Raw genomic sequence first — 20,310 nt, forward strand, 5'->3', positions numbered from 1 at the left:
AGGCAAATAATAGAATGGGAAAGACTAGAGATCTCTTCAAGAAAATTAGAGATACTAAAGAGATGGGAATACCAGGCCACCTTACCTGTCTCCTGAGAAATCCATATGCAGATCAAGAAGCAACAGTTAGAACTGAACATGGAACAAGACTGGTTCCAAATTGGGAAAGGAGTACATCAAGGCTGTATATTGTCATCTGCTTACTTAACATAGTGAAGAGTACATCATGCAAAATGCCGGGCTGGATGAAGCACAAGCTGGAATCAAGATTGCCTGGAGAAATATCAAAAACCTCAGATATGCAGATGACACCACCCTTTTGACAGAAAGCGAAGAACTAAAGAGCCTCTTGATGAAAGTGAAAGAGGAGAGTGAAAAAGTTGGCTTAAAACTCAACATTCAGAAAACTAAGATCATGGCATCTGGTCCCATCATTTCCTCGCAAATAGATGGGGAAACAATGGAAACAGTGAGAGACTTTATTTTCTTGGGTTCCAAAATCACTGCAGATGGTGACTGCAACCATGAAATTAAAAGACACTTGTTCCTTGGAAGAAAAGCTATGACTAACCTAGACAGCATATTAAAAAGCAGAGACATTACTTTGCCAACAATGGTCCATCTAGTCAAAGCTATGGTTTTTCCAGTAGTCATGTATGGATGTGAGAGTTGGACTATAAAGAAAGCTGAGCACCAAAGAACTGATGCTTTTGAACTATGGTGTTGGAGAAGACTCTTGAGAGTCCCTTGGACTGCAAGGAGATCCAACCAGTCCATCCTAAAGGAAATCAGTCCTGAATATTCACTGAAAGGTCTGATGCTGAAGCTGAAACTCCAATACTTTGGCCACCTGATATGACGAGCTGACTCCTTTGAAAAGACCCTGATGCTGGGAAAGATTGAAGGCAGGAGGAGAAGGGGGCAAGAGAGGATGAGATGGTTGGATGGCACCACCGAATTGATGGACATGAGTTTGAGTAAGCTCTGGTAGTTGGCGATAGTCAGGGAAGCCTGGTGTGCTGCAGTCCTTGGGGTTGCAAGGAGTTGGACACTACTGAGCAACTGAACTGAACTGTTGTCATTTCAGCGTTTATCCCATTAGCCTTTTTTGGTCTATGTACTATGTTTCATTTTTGATGCTTTTGAACTGTGGTGTTGGAGAAGACTCTTGAGAGTCCCTTGAACTGCAAGGAGATCCAACCAGTCCATTTGAAGGAGATCAGCCTAGGGATTTCTTTGGAAGGAATGATGCTAAAGCTGAAACTCCCATACTTTGCCCACCTCATGCGAAGAGTTGACTCATTGGAAAAAACTCTGATGCTGGGAGGGATTGGGGGCAAAAGAAGAAGGGGACGACAGAGGATGAGATGGGGGGATGGCATCACTGACTCGATGGATGTGAGTCTGAGTGAACTCCAGGAGTTTGTGATGGACAGGGAGGCCTGGCGTGCTGTGATTCATGGGGTCACAAAGAGTCGGACATGACTGAGCGACTGATCTGATCTGATCTGAAGGGAATATTTCATGCAAACATGGGCTCAATAAAGGACAGAAATGCTATGGGCCTAACAAAAGCAGAAGATATTAAGAAGAGGTTGCAAGAATGAACAGAAGAACTGTACAAAAAAATCTTCACGACCAAGATAATCACAATGGTGTGATCACTCACCTAGAGCCAGACATCCTGGAATGGGAAGTCAAGTGGGCCTTAGGATGCATCGCTATGAACAAAGCTAGTGGAGGTGATGGAATTCCAGTGGAGCTATTTCAAATCCTAAAAGATGACACTTTGAAAGTGCTGCACTCAATATGCCAGCAAATTTGGAAAACTTAGCTGTGGCCATAGGACTGGAAGAGGTCAGTTTTCATCCCAATCCCAAAAAAAGGCAATGCTAAAGAATGCTCAAACTACTGCATAAATGCACTCATCTCACACACTAGGAAAGTAATGCTCAAAATTCTTAAAGTCAGGCTTCAATAGTACATGATCTCTGAACTTCCAGATGTTCAAGCTGGATTTATAAAAGGCAGAGGAACCAGAGATCAAATTGTCAACAGCCATTAGATCATCAAAAAAGCAAGAGAGTTCCAGGAAAACATCTTACCCAAACATATCAATTTTAGGAACTCCATACAGTTTCTAGGATATCTATATTAGTAACATTTACCATACAATATAACCCGAGACTTATACTCACTTGAGAATATTCCCCATGTAATTCTGTAAACAAAATGAATGTAATTAGTATAATATCTCTCTTTGGGATCTTTCAGGGGTTCTCTGAAGCATCTCAAAGCTAGCTAGAAATCTTCTTCATTAGAATGATTTAGAAAGCTTTGTCAACAAAATCAAAAAGGTTTAGAATACTCAGTCAGGTAGGATCATAGGTCATTGTGAAACAATAGCTATTCAGTTAGCCAAAGTAGCAATAAATGATTTCAGAACAGCTCATTTAAGAGAAACTTAAATCTATTATCAAAGGCATTCAATATTTGAAGAACAGGTGTTCTCTTAGAGAGAAAATCTAAATTCAAGTTTTTGCACCAGCTTACTTTACTTAAAAGGTAAACTTGATTAACTCTATTTTAAACTTGAAATAAAGTGAAAGTGAAGTCGCTCAGTCGTGTCCAACTCTTTGAGACCCATGGGCTGTAGCCCACCAAGCTCCTCTGTCCATGGGATTCTCCAGGCAAGAATACTGGAGTGGGTTGCCATTTCCTTCTCCAGGGGATCTTCCCGAACCAGGGATCGAACCCTGGTGTCCCACATTGCAGGTAGACACTTTAACCTCTGCACCACCTTAGTCCTAATCAAATACAAAACTCTTTCCTCATGGTTCACTTTTCACAAATCTTGTCACTTTCTGTACCCATTACTGTGTTTTCCATCCTAAAAAGCCACCTGTAATTCAGGCTTACTTCCTTTTCCCTTCACAAAATGCAATTCCATTCCTCAAACCTTCTTCACTGAAAACACACTTCCTACTTCCCTTAAGCAACCAATAAATGACTTTTATATTAGAATTTTATTACTCCTTGGAAGGAAAGTTATGACCAACCTAGATAGCATATTCAAAAGCAGAGACATTACTTTGCCAACAAAGGTTCATCTAGTCAAGGCTATGGTTTTTCCTGTGGTCATGTATGGATGTGAGAGTTGGACTGTGAAGAAGGCTGAGCGCCAAAGAACTGATGCTTTTGAACTGTGGTGTTGGAGAAGACTCTTGAGAGTCCCTTGGACTGCAAGGAGATCCAACCAGTCCATTCTGAAGGAGATCAGCCCTGGGATTTCTTTGGAAGGAATGATGCTAAAGCTGAAACTCCGGTATTTTGGCCACCTCATGCGAAGAATTGACTCATTGGAAAAGACTCTGATGCTGGGAGGGATTGTGGGCAGGAGGAGAAGGGGACGACAGAGGATGAGATGGCTGGATGGCATCACTGACTCGATGGGCGTGAGTCTGAGTGAACTCCTGGAGTTGGTGATGGACAGGGAGTCCTGGCGTGCTGCAATTCATGAGGTCACAAAGAGTCGGACACGACTGAGTGACTGATCTGATCTGATCTGAAATACCAGTGATAATTTCTAAAACCTTTGTTTTCTTAGAGAAAACATTTTAGGATGGCACCAAACATCATTTATTTTTAATCCCAGATCTCTTTAGTTTCTCCATAAGAGGAAATTAGTGTTTAGTAGTAAATGTTTCAAAATCTTATTTTATTTGGAAATGACATAGCCATCCAATAGACTTCCAACACTTAGTTTAGCACAACCCTTAGAAGTTCAAGTTACTCCAATCTGGAGAGACTATTTTAGACACATAGTCCTAAAGAGCATAATTATTTTTAATAGAATCTATCTAAAGACTCATCTCGGTTCAGGAGGGGGAGCACATGTATACCTGTGATGGATTCATTTTGATGTTTGGCAAAACTAATACAATTATGTAAAGTTAAAAAAAAAAAAAAGACTCATCTCATTTACATTTTTAGAAGTTTCTTCACTCGAGGTAATTTCCTTACTGACAAACTTGTACCAGATATAGTAATATTTAACTAATATTAAACCTAGGTACAATGAAAATATTCTGCTTAACGTTAATTACTCTTAGACATGTCTACATTATTTAGATCAACAAACATTAATATCAGATATTGAATATTTCCGAGTTCACATGAACCTGAAATTCATTTACATTAATTTCTCTTGTATTTAGAATTATTTGATTTTTAAGGGCTTACTTTTTTTTTAAAGCCAATTGGATTACAGCTTATTTACAAACTGATCTCAGCAATCAGCAATATTATCAAAAAAACAAAGACACACACTGAGACATACATATATTCAAATAGAAGAGATTCTATAGCTTTGCTTTACAAACTTAGTTATGAATAAAAAATGGTTGGAATAAGATTTTAAAAGGCTTTGTTCCCCTTTTTCCCCCTTTTGGTTTCAGGAATTAGAGATGGTCTAGATAAGTGATCCAGGGAGCTCTGGTCTAAAGGTATAAGAGGACTTATTTTCTCAGGACAAGAATTCTTAAACAGATAACTTTTTTTTTTTTTTCCTTCAAGCTTCTTCTGGAGTCTAAAGAATATTGTGACCACATTGTCAAAAATCATATTTTCTTTGTGTGCGTGTGACCATAGTTTTATAGCCAAAATTTAGACCAGATAGTGCTCAACTTGGCCCTGATAACAAGGGCAGATTGGTCCCAGCAGAGATTGTCCCTCTGGGGAAGTAGGGGTCTTAGTTTGATCAGTTCCAGTCTGTTGATTACAGGAGGAAGTCCTGGATGAAGGGGAACTTCGGTCCATTTTCTTATCCTATGTCAATAAAGATATAACACTTTTAGGCCATTTTTCTTGTCATTGGATCATAGCTATAGATTCACTAGTCCAAAAAAAAAAAAAAGTTTTCCCCCACCCAAGGGGTTCCCAGGTGAAGTGTGTAACTTTACAGTGAGCAATTCCCATATTAGCTCCAGCAGTTTGTACCAGATGTCTGTGCACTCAAACCAATTCAACAAAACCAATCCGAACTAGAACTTCACCAGCCAGGAGTCCCACTCCAAAGGAAACAAAAGATGCTCAGAAATCAAAAGCCAAGTGGCAAGAGTGCCCCCAAAAGATTACCAGAAATCAAAAACCCAATGGCATAAATCCAAACATGACTTCCCAGTTTGACTAGACCTGCAACCTGGCAAAGTCAGTGCTAACAGCCTTTTTTTAGTTTTGACATAGTTTCAAGCAATTTCTTGTTGATTTTCTGTGAAGAAGTTACTTTATCATTTCCTGTTTTAGAAGTTTCTAGATACCAGTCAAAGCATGGCTGGCCTTTTCTAATTGTGTATGCAAAAATATCAGTTTTAGAATATCAAAAGAACCCCAATTTGGCCATTTTAGGTTGAGATCTCTTTTAGCATAATTTCTCCAATTAACTAGGTACTTGCAACCAGTCCATTCTGAAGGAGATCAGCCCTGGGATTTCTTTGGAAGGAATGATGCTAAAGCTGAAACTCCACTACTTTGGCCACCTCATGTGAAGAGTTGACTCATTGGAAAAGACTCTGATGCTGGGAGGGATTGAGGGCAATCGGAGAAGGGGACGACAGAGGATGAGATGGCTGGATGGCATCACTGACTCGATGGATGTGAGTCTGAGTGAACTCTAGGAGTTGGTGATGGACAGGGAGGCCTGTCGTGCTGCGATTCATGGGGTTGCAAAGAGTCGGACACAACTGAGCGACTGATCTGATCTGATCTGCAAGTATGAGCTTCATACTTACTGTACACGAATCTGGCTAGAGTGTTAGTCAGAGGCTGGCTTTCTGACACCCCTTTGTTTCTGTTTTCGAGAGATTCTGTTTCCCATTTTAAGCTAAATTTGTCAGGGATAAAAATCACTAATGAACTTGTGTAGTGGGCCCATGCGCTGCTTGTGAGCTTAACTCTTCCAGGAGTCACCCCAGATCCATTTCAGCTCCTCTTACGTGTCTTGGGTTCTGCCTCTGGCAATCTAAGACCACCGTGGCTGCTCAGGTCGCTGAATGGCCAGTTCTTATGTGTGACCCCCAAACATGCAAGTATTTTAATTAATGAGTGGGTTTCCCTATGGGACCATTGCACAGTATAAGGAACTAGGCCTCCACCACTCCCATAAATTTCTCAGTCACCAGAGAAAATAAAAACCAGCCAAGAGGCGTCTTCTCCCTTTTCTCCAGAGCAAAGCTCTCATTTATTTTCCTCACTTTTATCCTGACAAATTCTATAATGGCAATCAAATTGAGGAAAACTGTCAGATCAGCCTCTTACTTAACTACTCGGCCAAGACCACTCAATCCCCTACAACGGAGCAACCTCAGCATTTTTCAGCTGAGCCCAGGGTTTTCCTTGATTTTTTTCCCAATTGAGCCCTCCTACCCAGTACCTTTCCACTGGGTGGGCAATTCTTCTGGCATCTTTCAGCCAGCCCCTCACCCTGTATCTTTTGACTGGGTGGGAATTTCTCTGTATCTTTCAACCGAGCCCTACTCATTGTCTAGATCATGAGTGGGTATGCCCCGAATATTTAACCTGACCGCCCCCCACCCCCAACACACACCAGTATCCTTTCTACTGGGAGGGGGCAGGTAACCTGCTCCACCACCAAATAAAACTCAGAATCTCAACCAATATGGGAGATTTGAAAACCAGGAGAGACTTACCCAAATTCGTCTGCACTCCCCAAGAAGGAAGATTGGTGCAAGGGGCCACTGCTGGTACCAAAGTTCCAGTTCCTCATGGAGTCCAGTCGAAGGAAGGAAGTCTACTCTGGGTCCCTTTGTGGTCACCATAATTGTCAACTAAAAAAAGATGTACAACTTGAGAGTTGTGAGTTAAGTTTTATTTGAGGCAAAATGAGGACTGCACCCTGGGAGGCAGCATCTCGGATAGCTCTGAGAGACTGCTCTAAAGTGGCAGTGGGGGGAAAGTCAAAATATAAGGTTTTGGTGAAGGGGGAGTTCAGTGCCATAAAGCATTCATTTTACAAAAGGTTTTTGTTAGTCATGAGGATCTGATATCACCATGAAGGGATTTAGTGCTTCTCTAGATATTAGGAAATGTAAGGATTGAGATAATAAAATCTGTTCCTAAAAACATCCAACTATCTAAAGACCTGTCCCATCAGATTGCCTGGAGCACAAAGTACCTCACTACACCCTGAACTCCCTCAGGGGTTGTTGAAGGTCAATAGCTATAGCAGCATGAGGTTCAGTCTCTGTAGAGGCAGATGGTAAATGCCTTTGTTGTTCAGTCATTGGCAATGCTCTTGGTAAGTGCCAATTTATAGTTGACACTTCAAAAGCACTAAGAGCAAAAAAGACATTGAGAACTTCTCTACAATGTACAGAATATGTACATATTATCTGGATAATGTACATAATAATGTACATCTTATCTGGATGACTACAATAATTTTAATTGTGGTTAGGCTGAAGTCCATGGGGTTTCAAAGAGTTGGACATCACTGAGTGACTGATGGGAGGCAGTCACTGAGTTTCTGATGTTCATCATCACTGAGTTTCCTGATGTTCAAGCTGGTTTTAGAAAAGGCAGAGGAACCAGAGATCAAATTGCCAACACCCGCTGGATCATGGAAAAAGCAAGAGAGTTCCAGAAAAACATCTATTTCTGCTTTATTGACTATGCCAAAGTCTTTGACTGTGTGGATCGCAATAAACTGTGGAAAATTCTGAAAGAGATGGGAATACTAGAACACCTGATCTGCCTCTTGAGAAATTTGTATGCAGGTCAGGAAGCAACAGTTAGAACTGGACATGGAACAACAGACTGGTTCCAAATAGGAAAAGGAGTATGTCAAGGCTGTATATTGTCACCCTGTTTATTTAACTTATATGCAGAGTACATTATGAGAAACGCTGGAGTGGAAGAAACACAAGCTGGAATCAAGATTGCCGGGAGAAATATCAATAACCTCAGATATGCAGAGGACACCACCCTTATGGCAGAAAGTGAAGAGGAACTCAAAAGCCTCTTGATGAAAGTGAAAGGGGAGAGTGAAAAAGTTGTCTTAAAGCTCAACATTCAGAAAACGAAGATCATGGCATCCGGTCCCACCACTTCATGGGAAATAGATGGGAAAACAGTGGAAACACTGTCAGACTTTATTTTTCTGGGCTCCAAAATCACTACAGATGGTGATTGCAGCAATGAAATTAAAAGATGCTTACTCCTTGGAAGGAAAGTTATGACCAACTTAGATAGCATATTCAAAAGTAGAGACATTACTTTGCCAACAAAGGTTCATCTAGTCAAGGCTATGGTTTTTCCTGTGGTCATGTATGGATGTGAGAGTTGGACTGTGAAGAAGGCTGAGCACCAAAGAATTGATGCTCTTGAACCGCGGTGTTGGAGAACTCTTGAGAGTCCCTTGGACTGCAAGGAGATCCAACCAGTCCATTCTGAAGGAGATCAGCCCTGGGATTTCTTTGGAAAGAATGATGCTAAAGCTGAAACTCCAGTACTTTGGCCACCTCATGCGAAGAGTTGACTCATTGGAAAAGACTCTGATGCTGGGAGGGATTGGGGGCAGGAGGAGAAGGGGACGACAGAGGATGAGATGGCTGGAGGGCATCATTGACTCGATGGACATGAGTCTGAGTGAACTCCAGGAGTTGGTGATGGACAGGGAGGCCTGGCGTGCTGAGATTCATGGGATCGCAAAGAGTCGGACATGACTGAACGACTGATCTGATCTGAGTGACTAGCACACACACTTAGGTTGAAGAGTTATCCTTCCCAAGAATATAAATTCTTTAGGATATTGGGGTACAAATTCTTAAGAAGAATAGGTTTCCACTGATCACTGTGATGATTTTCATTTGATGATGTTTTTCCTAAATAGATTATTATTCCAAAGAGAGGAAAGAAGCAAGTTTGAAAATTTAGGAAAGTTCTATAGAGCAGGTATTTCTAATCAGGATGTTATTTGGGGAGAAAGGCTTATGACCATCCCAAATATCTATGCATATGATAAATCACGTTGCATGTCTTTCTGTCTCCCTCCATTATTATCAAAGAAAGAACTAGTTTAAAACGAGAAAAAACAGTCTTAATTGAATTAGCAAGTCCTTCAAAGGATACTCTGATAGACATACCCATTAAATTAAAGGGCAGCCCTGCCAACATTTTTGGGAAATGGAAACGGTGTAAAAAAAGGTTTTAAGAAAGATTGTTTATATCCTTCTGGCATTGTCTTACCCAAGTAATTTTCTCCTCCAGTCCCTCAATTTCCAGAGCCACAAGTCCTGATGTAACAATCACAAGAACTGAACATTGTAAGGGCAAGAATTATGACAAAGGGTGTTGTATCAGAATAAGTCATACACTGAATAATAAATCAAATCTTGCATTTTCTTACTTTGTTATGTTAGCCAACTTTTCTACTGTTTCAGAAGAATTAAGAAGTAGAAAGTTGCTTTTCTGTGAAAATACAGAAAGATTTTATTCAATTCATTAAATACTAGTTGAATGTGCAAACCTAAAGAAACTGTAAAGAAAACTAATATAATATGGTTTGGGTATTATCAAAGACTAATCCTCAAAGACTAATCTCGTCCCAGGAATTCTAAGAATCAAAATGTGATCTTCTCTCATTAAGAGATTATGCTGGTCGTCTCTCCTAAATCCAATGTAGAGTTAAGGATCTAATGGAAAAATGTCAAATAAATTATAGATCTTTATTTTATATAAAGCTTCACTGAGAAAAATCTATTGTTTGCAGATATAAACAATTTAAATGCACCTGTATCAGTTGGAAGGTGGTAAAAATTCATTATCATATACTCATACAGTCAAGTGCATTTATATGGAAATTCTCAAGGGGACCACAACTAAATAACTTAATATTTAAGTAGTTTGAAATCATAAAAATCTATACAAGCCAAGGATTACTAAAAACTGTGTGAGCATAAATAAATATGGAAATTAATATAGAATTTTGGATGTCTTCAAAAGAAAATAGATGTTAAATGGTCTAAATTGAATTATTTAACTTTTAAATAATCTAATCTACATATTTGTCCACTTTATTATTAACACATGAAATCATAAGTGCCCACTTACAACTGAAGGTGTGTGTGTTTGAGTGTATGGGGATACGAGTGGATAGACTAGGTAGATAGATAATCAACTTCTCTAGTAGTTAAAAGTATTTTTTAATAGAATATTTAAAAAGTGGTATGGAGAGAACAGCAAGAAGAGATAAGAAAGTCTTCTTCAGTGATCAATGCAAAGAAATAGAGGAAAACAACAGAATGGGAAAGACTAGGGATCTCTTCAAGCAAATCAGAGATAACAAAGGAACATTTCATGCAAAGATGAGCTCGATAAAGGACAGAAATGGTATGGACCTAACAGAAGCAGAAGATATTAAGAGATGGCAAGAATACACAGAAGAACTGTACAAAAAGATCTTCATGATCCAGATAATCACGATGGTGTGATCACTGACCCAGAGCCAGACATCCTGGAATGTGAAGTCAAGTGGGCCTTAGAAGGTATCACTACGAACAAAGCTAGTGGAGGTGATGGAATTTCAGCTGAGCTATTCCAAATCCTGAAAGATGACGCTCTGAAAGTGCTGCACTCAATATGCCAGCAAAGTTGGAAAACTCAGCAGTGACCACAGGACTGGAAAAGGTCAGTTTTCATTCTAATCCCAAAGAAAGGCAATGCCAAAAAATGCTCAAACTACCGCACAATTGCACTCATCACACACGCTAGTACAGTAATGCTCAAAATTCTCCAAGCCAGGCTCCAGCAATATTTGAACTGTGAAATTCCTGATGTTCAAGCTGGTTTGAGAAAAGGCAGAGGAACCAGAGATCAAATTGCCAACATCTGCTGGATCATGGAAAAAGCAAGAGAGTTCCAGAAAAACATCTATTTCCGCTTTATTGACTACGCCAAAGCCTTTGACTGTGTGGATCACAATAAACTGTGGAAAATTCTGAAAGAGATGGGAATACTAGAACACCTGACCTGCCTCTTGAGAAACCTATATGCAGGTCAGGAAGCAACAGTTAGAACTGGACATGGAACAACAGACTGGTTCCAAATAGGAAAAGGAGTTCATCAAGGCTGTATATTGTCACCCTGTTTATTTAACTTGTATTGAGTACATCATGAGAAATGCTGGACTGGAAGAAACACAAGCTGGAATCAAGATTGCCGGGAAAAATATCAATAACCTCAGATATGCAAAGGACACCACTCTTATGGCAGAAAGTGAAGAGGAACTCAAAAGCCTCTTGATGAAAGTGAAAGTGGAGAGTGAAAAGTTGGCTTAAAGCTCAACATTCAGAAAACGAAGATCATGGCATCCGGTCCCACCACTTCATGGGAAATAGATGGGGAAACAGTGGAAACTGTGTCAGACTTTATTTTTCTGGGCTCCAAAATCACTACAGATGGTGACTGCAGCCATGAAATTAAAAGACGCTTACTCCTTGGAAGGAAAGTTATGACCAACCTAGATAGCATATTGAAAAGTAGAGGCATTACTTTGCCAGCAAAGGTTTGTCTAGTCAAGGCTACGGTTTTTCCTGTGGTCATGTATGGATGTGAGAGTTGGACTGTGAAGAAGGCTGAGCACTGAAGAATTGATGCTTTTGAACTGTGGTGTTGGAGAACTCTTGAGAGTCCCTTGGACTGCAAGGAGATCCAACCAGTCCATTCTGAAGGAGATCAGCCCTGGGATTTCTTTGGAAAGAATGATGCTAAAGCTGAAACTCCAGTACTTTGGCCACCTCATGCGAAGAGTTGACTCATTGCAAAAGACTCTGATACTGGGAGGGATTGGGGACAGGAGGAGAAGGGGACGACAGAGAATGAGATGGCTGGATGGCATCACTGCCTCTATGGACGTGAGTCTGAGTAAACTCCAGGAGTTGGTGATGGCCAGGGAGGCCTGGCGTGCTGTGATTCATGGGATCGCAAAGAGTCGGACATGACTGAATGACTGATCTGATCTGATGGACAGAATAAGAAATTATTTTTAAAAACCCAATCAGAAATAATTTTCAAATCCAAAACACCATTCATCCCCAAAGACTAACCCTTCAGTTCCCTTTAATCTCATCTTAAAAGCAGCATACCATCACTTCTGGCATGTGTTATTGATCACACAGATCAACTTGATACATGGTGGGAGGAGATTATACAAGTGCATGGATAATGATCACTGGGAGCCATTTTAGGAGCCAGCTACCTCTGTCTGCTCTCTAGACAACAATTGTTCACTAATTGTATCACAAATTCCTAAAAACTCATCCCATTATAGCATCAGCTTTAAGTTCAAAATCTTGTGATTTAAATTAGGGGTAGCTACATATGTGCTTTAAGCTGCATTCCTTAAACACAGCTACTTGAGCATAGTTTCCTCAATCTGAAAACTGGTGAAAGTAGATAAATGAGTTATCTGCCTCTCCCATACCCATAACAAATTATAAAATAGCATAGAATAATCTTCATAGGCACTCCCATTCAATAAGGGACAATGAGAGGCTAGTAGAAGTCATTATCTCATGAGAGTTCTGAAACCCAGTCTGGGAAATATTTCCTTGGATTAGGAATTTCCCTGATCAGGGTTTAATCATATATGTCCTCAGAGATGACACTCCACAGTTCTTAGTTCCACTCTCTGGACAATTTTTCTATTCTTTAAGTCATCCCTCTTTCTTTATAAAGGTTGTCACATGTTTGAGTCTGAGTTGTCTACTAAGCCTACTCCCTGTTTAAAGAATATGGAGATCCATCTTGAACTCTCTCTGTCTCTTTCAGTCCAAATTGTCAGTATTTGTACATATGTGATTTTCTTTAAAACTTTATGAATTATTGTGTCTCAACTCTATTAAAGAAACATGAACCCTTTAACTGCTTCAAAATAAGCTCTACTTTACCTTGTGCATCTGTTGAGAAGGGACAGTATCCAGCATAGGCTCTATTGTTTAGTTGACTGGATCAATTGTAGAATAACTATATATTTTAGAGGAACTTTTATCTAACTGAATAGCACTTCAAAGCATCACCTTTGAACTTTCTGAAATCTAATCAAATAATTTTATGGTTACATCTTTGGCTTCACCTTTGGGCCATAATTTCCTGGCAGTGCCTTGGACTTGACCAGTAGTCAAAAGCCATTTCTGAATTTTAGCATAATTTACCATCTATAGAGACAGAGGAGCTTTCCCAGTGGCTCAGATGGTAAAGAAACTGCCCATAATGTAGGAGACCCAGTTTTGATCCCTGGGTTGGGAAGATCCTCTGGAGAAGGGCATAGCTACCCACTCCAGTATTCTTGCCTGGAGAATTCCATGAACAGAGGAGCCTGGAGAACCTCAGTCCATGGTGTCAAAAAGAGTCAGACACGACTGAGTGATTAACATGTTCACTTCACTTAAGGGCTTCCCTGGTTCAGATGGAAACAAATATGCCTGCAATGCAAGAGATTCATAATTTTCAAAGCCATGGAGTCCGTTATTCTTTCATGGAGTCCATTATTTTTTCATTTATTTTATTTTTATGTGTGTGTGAGCTGGCACAACTGATAAACCTTTCGAGTCTACTGAATATCTTAGCCAAAACTTTTTCAAAGCTAATTCTTGGACACAGCTTTGTTAATATCATCTGCTCTCTGATGTGGAAAAAAAAAAAAAAAAAAAAGCGAAGTATTTACTCTCATAGTATTCACATTTTATTGGATCTAGACAGATAATAAGCAAAGAAATACATGTCTTGAAAATTTTAGCAAGTACAAAAAAAGTATTGAATCAGAGAAATAAGATAGTAATAGGTAGTATTCATTATTTCAGCTGGGATAGTCAGGGAATGGATATTATGACTTAGAGTAATTAGGAAAGGCCTATTTTTGAAGAGGTATCTTTGAACTAAATGATAAAGAGAAGGCAGTCTTGTAATGGTTTATAATGTTTCAAAAAAATAAAAGTATGTCCAAAAACACTGAGGTAGGAAGGAGATTGGCATATTTTTAAAAAGAAAAAGGTTCATATATAGTTTTCCTGTATAGATGTGGCTTTGATGCAGGGTTTAAAAAAAAAAAAAATAAGTCTTTCACCCAAGAGGACAAATTCAACTGATAATTTAATAAAATTTGCAATTTTAAGTTAATAGAAACTTTGATTTCCCTAGTATTCATCTCTGCTATAAAATCATTTTAGTTTGTCTTAATATATTTTCCTTTGTTTCACTGAATCTCAAAGCATATGAGTTTGTTTATATATTGCCACAACTGGTATCACGAAGATTGCAGTCAACTGTCATTATATCATATTCTTTCCTATTTTGTCATTTTCCAAAATTTTATCTTCTAACAGCATAGAATCTGTATAGATTTGACAAGGCAAAGACTGAAAAACAGAAAGTAGAATTGTCATAATGATAATTTGTAGAATGGCTGTTTTAACTTTTCTTTTGTGATAATTTGTAAACATATGTGCACTAGAAGTATCTTCCCCAGAGAAAAGACTGACCTTCTAGGTTCAAACTTATTACCCTCTTGCCTCCACTAGACAACATAATGATCATACTCACAAAAAAAGACTCAAACCAAAAATAATACTGTTTGCTATTTGAAGGAGAGCACAGAGAACCACATAGTTGTGATGGGAAGATTCTCACAGGTGTCTAAAAGGAAATAATAGTATGGATTTACATTTTTCTCATTCTTTCTTTCCAAATATTTGCTTCTGCTTGATCAATGTTAGCTTTCTCTTATTTCTGCACCCAGACACATGCAAATACCTACACACGTGAATATTAAAAAATCTCCTTAAATATGTGGGTTATTAAGGGTAAGCAGATGGTCCTTCATGGCTTTTATAATGTTTAAATTCTATTTTGATTCATTCACATAACTATAAACTTCTCTATTAAAGCTAGATACTCCCCCCACCAAAGAAAAGCCATTAGCTATACTTACTAAGTCCATAAAAATTAACACGCTAACATTGAAAACATAGTTGCTAAATTATTTATGGAGCTCTCCTTAGCATAAATATTTTTAAGTTTGCCTATATATTTTCAGGTGAATTGGGCAGCAGATGAATCAATCCAATTAGAAAATATAAAAACCATTTACCAAGTCCCAGATCACTTATCAATAATATAGCAAGATGAGTGCAAAACAAGCTATTAATGTAGATTTGGACTTACTGGGAGTTGAAGCAGAAGACAAGCTTGTAGATATTGAAATTTAGAAAGAAGCAAAAGTTTAGACATACTTGAATATAACCAAGGTTGAAGTTTATATAGTTACCACTTTCTGGAATAAAAACTTAAAATTCCAGATCAAGAAAAAAAAGTAGCAGAAAATATTTGGCTTTTAAAAATGTTTTGATAATCTAGGGGGAGGATGTCATTCATGGTACACTGCAAAAGTAAAATCAGACATTCAGGGAAGGATGGGAAACTTTGACTAGCTCAAAGTTCTTTTTGGGTACTGTTTACAAAGCTTGTAACTGGAGTCAGCATATAGAAACCTGAAAGTGTGAACCATAAAGTGAAAGCTATTTTTGCTGGTTGGAAGCCTGGAACACTTTTTTTTTTTTTTTATAGTAGTAATATGACTAGAGAAAATTTTAGGAGAGAATAGGGTTGAATAATGGGTCTATGAACATCATTTTAGCAAAGAGCATCTGTGTCCAAAAGAGGAAAAATCCATATTATTTTCTATTTTGAGTTGACCAATGAAACAATCTCTAAAGTACAATTTAGTTACCCTTCGTTCTATCTTTTGAAATTAAATAACACAAGATGCTGTCCAATTTGTTATTTTCAAAGTATCTTTGATTTGGGAGCAATATTCAAAAAAGGCTAATTTTAGTTTCTATATTTGGGAGTACTTAAAACCAGAGTATCAAATTTTAGGGCTAAAAAAATCATAGCTACTGGTGTAAAGTTATTAAGTTGTTTCTTAAATCACTATATATAATTAGAGTGGCAATATAAGTTATTGCTTAAACTGGGATTCTTTAAAAGTGAAAGAGTGAGTAATACATACTGAGCCAGAGTCAGGACATCTGGCATCCAGACAACACAGGTAAATAAAAACTGCCCACAGTAAATCACACATAAGGGTACCCTATACAGAATCAATTGCTTCCTCTTTGTGTATTTATTCTTCTGTCCTAATGCTTATGGCATGTCATTTTAAATGGCATCTCAATCTGAAATCTATTTGTAACTCAGTAGCTTCTCTTATTGTCTGTGTTTTTCCCTTCAGGTAAGTATATTAGTTCAGTTGCTCAGTCGTGTCTGACTCTTTGCGACCCCATGAACCACAGTACACCAGGCTTCCTTGTCCATCACCAACTCCCGGAGTCCACACAAACCCATATCCATTGATTCGGTGATGCCATCCAACTATTTCATCCTCTGTCATCCCCTTCTCCTCCTGCCCTTAATCTTTCCCAGCATCAGGATCTTTTCAAATGATTCAGCTCTTCGCATTAGGTGGCCAAAATATTGGAGTTTCAGCTTCAACATCATTCCTACCAATGAACACCTAGGACTGATCTCCTTTAGGATGGACTGGTTGGATCTCTTTGCAGTGCAAGGGACTCTCAAGCGTCTTCTCCAATACCACAGTTCAAAAGCATCAATTCTTTGGTGCTCAGCTCTCCTTATACTCCAACTCGCACATCCACACAGGACTATTAGAAGAAACAGCTTTTTCTAGACAGACCTTTGTTAGCAAAGCAATGTCTCAGTTTTTTAATATGCTGTCTAGGTTGGTCATAACTTTCCTTCCAATTAATTTCCTTTCCTTTAATTTCATGACTACAATCACCATCTGCAGTGATTTTGGAGCCCAGAAAAATAAATTCAGCCACTGTTTCCAGGTAAGCATATAACAGAACCATAATAACCATTCACAAGCACTTTCAACTTTCTCTCTTTGATTAGAAAACAGATGTATTTTCTATCAGACTAAGCTTGTTTGTTTTCACTTACTGGAAAAGAAAAGACACTGAGAAATACTTGGTTGCTTATTTCTTTCATTTGCAAAGGGCTAGAAATAGAACCGGAGAAGGAAATGGCAACCCACTCCAGTGTCAACCCATTCTAGTGTTCTTGCCTGGAGAATCCCAGGGACAGAGAAGCATAATGGGCTGCCGTCTATGGTGTTGGACAGGGTTGGGCACGACTGAAGTGACTTAGCAGCAACAGCAGAAGAAACAGAACATTACTGGAGTCTCTATAAGAAGATAAAAGCAAATATTTCTATTTCTACATATCTGAAATTTTGTCACCATTCTCCTAGAAGCAATTCTCAAGAATGTCTTTTTGCCCTTAAAAGTCAATAATATATACACAATGGAGTATTACTCAGCCATTAAAAAGAATACATTTGAATCAGTTCTAATGAGGTGGATGAAACTGGAGCCTATTATACAGAGTGAAGTAAGCCAGAAGGACAAACACCAATACAGTATACTAACGCATATATATGGAATTTAGAAAGATGGTAACGATAACCCTGTATACGAGACAGCAAAAGAGACACTGATGTATAGAACAGGCTTATGGACTCTGTGGGAGAGGGAGAGGGTGGCAAGATTTGGGAAAATGGCATTGAAACATGTGAAATGTCATGTATGAAATGAGATGCCAGTCCAGGTTCAATGCACGATGCTGGATGCTTGGGACTGGTGCACTGGGACGACCCAGAGGGATGGTATGGGGAGGGAAGAGGGAGGAGGGTTCAGGATGGATTTTCTTTTAAAAATTTAGAAAAAAATAATTAATTAAAAAAAACAACAACAACAACAACAAATAGATGGTGAGACAGGGTGGGGCAGAGGGAAAAAAGGATTAAACTTTTTTCTTCTCTGTCCAGCTTTAGAACTGCTGATATTTCTGGATCATAGTACTACATTGTAAATTTTATTTTCAAAATAAATTTATATATAATAAAAAAGTCAATAATATAAAAATTTAGTCTCAGCTTCGCCAGAGAGAGAAATAATTCATTCAAAAATTTACGTTGATCTCTCATTCAAATATACTCCCATGATAAAATTTATTTCTCTTTCTTCTACAAATGTATTATTCAGTAAAAAGAAATTCCTTGACATGTTAATGGTGACTTCCTGCAGTCTGCTTGAATATGATTGCTAAAATAATAATTTGTTAATAACAGATATACTTATTTGTGTATTTCCTTTTGATGAGTATTCCACTATGTCCCACTCCAGTACTCTTGCCTGGAAAATCCCATGGACGGAGGAGCCTGGTAGGCTGCAGTCCATGAGGTTGCTAAAAGTCGGACACGACTGAATGACTTCACTTTCACTTTTCACTTTCCTGCATTGGAGAAGGAAATGGCAACCCACTCCAGTGTTCTTGCCTGGAGAAACCCAGGGACGGGGAGCCTGGTGGGTTGCCGTCTATGGGGTCGCACAGAGTTGGACACAACTGAAGTGACTTAGCAGCCACTATGTTTGCTGTAGTTTTAAGAAGGAAAGTTTAAAAGTTTTAAGAATGAAAAAAAGAACTAAATAGCCTCTTAATGTAACTGATAGAGGAAAGTGAAAGACCTGGCTTAAAACAACATTCAAAAAATGAAGATCATGGCATCTGGTCCCATCACTTCATGGCAAGTAGATGGAGAAACAATGGAAACAGTGACAGACTTTAGTTGTTTGGGCTCCAAAATCACTGCAGATGGTAACTGCAGCCATGAAATTAAAAGACGCTTGCTCTTTGGAAGAAAAATTATGACCAACCTAGACAGCATATTAAAAAGCAGAGATATTACTTTGCCAACAAAAGTCCATCTAGTCAAGCTATGGCTTTTCCAGTAGCCATGTATGGATGTGAGAGTTGGACCATAAAGAAAGCTGAGCACCAAAGAACTGATGTATTTGAACTGTGGTGTTGGAGAATACTCTTGAGAGTCCCTTGTAAGTGAATATTACAATATTCTAACCCCTCTCCAAATTTAAGCAATGAAATATTTAGAAAAGCTAGAGGCCAGTTAAAACATACATTTAATTTGTAGCTGTAAATAAATATACATAAAAGAATTATATGAAATATGAATTTAAGTCAGAGTAATTATTTCCCAAAATATCTATCTCATTTTGAATTAGCAGTTTGTTCATTAGAAGAGATATGAATATAATAAAAACTCTTCAAAGAAATCTGCATAGAAACTCTTTATAGAAATGAAATCACATAGATGTATAGAACACGGGGAGAGACACAATGGACAGTGAGAGAGGATTTGGACATCATTCCCTCTGGAAAAAGGAAGAAATACCAGTTTTTACCCAAGTTAAAAAAAAAAATCTCAGGGAGATATAGATTTAACACAAACTACTATTTTTTTGTACAGGTGTGTTATGGAAAGGAAATATGAAGAGTCTGAGTACTTTGTACATGGATGAGGAAATATAATTTCCATCTGGCATAGTCCCCAGAGACTATGTCAAATGTCTTTTGATTCAGAAAAACATTATTTAGAGGAATTACAAATCTAAACATTCTTTTCCCTCTCCCCATTAATTCACTGTGTCACTCAGAATCAGGGTGATACTTGCTACTATTGAGTCCAATCTATCTGATCATCATACCTAAGGATCTTCCTCACACCCTTCTCTGCAATTTTTAACCAAATACCTTTTTCATATTACAGGTTAAAATTATTTCCTAAAATATATACCTGACCATGGCACTTCCTACTTAAAATCATTTAGTGGATCCTGATCATCTATGATTTTGAACTCATTATGATGAACTGCTGCATCTAAAAAACCTCCTAGGTCAAAATTCCTGCCATTCCCCCTAATGTTCGGTTCCTTTTATATCCAATTTGTTAGTATTGGGTATATTCTAAGCAATAAGCATACTCTAGAAATCCACTTACATGTCATTTTGTTTATTCATTCATTCACTGAATATTTCTTAGTTACATTCAGTGTGTACAGAGAAATGGTGGGACAGGGTAAAGAAAAATGAATAAGGTAGTCACAATCTTTGTCCTTAAGAAACTAGGTAATCAACCAGGTACTTTTCCCCACACTAGATTGATGCTTCTCTTCCGGGTTCCCACAACATTCTAAGTATGTCTCTACCTTGCTGCTGCTGTTGCTAAGTTACTTCAGTCATGTCCGACTCTGTGCGACCCCGTAGAGGGCAGCCCACCAAGCTCCGCCGTCCCTGGGATTCTCCAGGCAAGAACACTGGAGTGGGTCGCCATTTCCTTCTCCAATGCATGAAAGT

General features: G+C 38.5%; 1 long non-coding RNA gene across 2 annotated transcripts in view; it reads right to left on the reverse strand.

The window, feature by feature from the left end:
- Window positions 1–3,972: 3,972 nt before the first annotated feature.
- LOC133239107 (uncharacterized) overlaps window positions 3,973–20,310 on the reverse strand; it is a 49,528-nt gene continuing 33,190 nt past the window's right edge. For both annotated transcript variants that reach the window (XR_009733720.1, XR_009733721.1), the window contains 2 exons: window positions 6,708–6,845; window positions 3,973–4,827 (listed from right to left, as the gene is read on the reverse strand). This is a non-coding gene — a long non-coding RNA (uncharacterized LOC133239107). The remainder of the gene's footprint in view (window positions 4,828–6,707; window positions 6,846–20,310) is intronic.

This window comes from Bos javanicus, chromosome 26, assembly GCF_032452875.1.
Source record: "Bos javanicus breed banteng chromosome 26, ARS-OSU_banteng_1.0, whole genome shotgun sequence".
NCBI classification, from domain to species: domain Eukaryota; kingdom Metazoa; phylum Chordata; class Mammalia; order Artiodactyla; family Bovidae; genus Bos; species Bos javanicus.